Here is a 1,012-nt window from a genome sequence, read left to right on the forward strand (position 1 = left end):
TTGTTGTTGTAGTTGTTGTTTTCAAAATATTATGCAAAATAATGTATTCATAATAATGATAGTCTAATAATGATGTTTGCTTATGTTTTTCTCCTTTTTTTGCTTTTTGTTTTCATTTGCTGTTTTGTAACTGTTTGTATGTGAGTTTTTGAAACAATTAAGCAAATATTTTATAGTCTATCAAAACGGGGCTCAATAAACTACATTAAATTGCATACATTTGGGAGCTTAATTAAGTGACTAAAATAAAACATATTTACAAATGGTTTCATTATTATTTATTTTTTGTTTTATTTTAATTTACTTATATTTATTTGTTATTTCTTTACTTTATCTTATATTTAATTATTTTAAATATTTTATTTTTAATTATATACTTCGTTGCTAATTAAAAACTATTTTTTCTTTTTATTAAATTATATAAGTTTACTTTTATCCTTGTACATTTGTAGAGATTTTATTTGTTTTTCAGTTTATTTTCCAAAAATTTGTTAAAAAATTTCCCTTGAATTCTTTGTGGCTGTAAGTGCATTGTTTTTCTAGAAATGTGTTTCAATAATCTGCAAGAGAGAAAAAGGTAGAAAAAAAATATTTGTTATTAATTTTCATAATTATTTTAAAGATTTTACTTATATAAAATACATGAAACTCCAATTGTATTATTATGAGTATATGAGTTACACACATATAAATATATTTGTTCATTCAGTTCCAGTTAGGTTTTAGTTCAGTTCTAGTTCAGTTCTAAATCAGTTCTAGTTCAGCTCTAGTTAAGTTCCAGTTCAGTTCTAATTCAGTTCTAGTTCTAGTTAAGTTCTAGTTTAGTTCTAGTTCAGTTCTAGTTAAGTTCTAGTTCAGTTCTAGTTCAGTCTATAGTCTACTTAGTCGATAGTCTAGTCTATAATGTAGTCGATAGTCTAGTCTATAGTCTAGTCTATAGTCTAGTCTATAGTCTAGTCTATAGTCTAGTCTATAGTCTAGTCTATAGTCTAGTCTATAGTCTAGTCTATAG

General features: G+C 24.4%; 1 long non-coding RNA gene across 1 annotated transcript in view; it reads right to left on the minus strand.

Moving 5' to 3' along the window:
• Positions 1-423: 423 nt before the first annotated feature.
• Positions 424-1,012, minus strand: part of LOC124420149 — a 34,706-nt gene continuing 34,117 nt past the window's right edge. Inside the window, exon 2 of the long non-coding RNA XR_006941071.1 lies at positions 424-560. This is a non-coding gene — a long non-coding RNA (uncharacterized LOC124420149). The remainder of the gene's footprint in view (positions 561-1,012) is intronic.

Source organism: Lucilia cuprina, chromosome 5 (assembly GCF_022045245.1).
Source record: "Lucilia cuprina isolate Lc7/37 chromosome 5, ASM2204524v1, whole genome shotgun sequence".
Classification (NCBI taxonomy): Eukaryota; Metazoa; Arthropoda; class Insecta; order Diptera; family Calliphoridae; genus Lucilia; species Lucilia cuprina.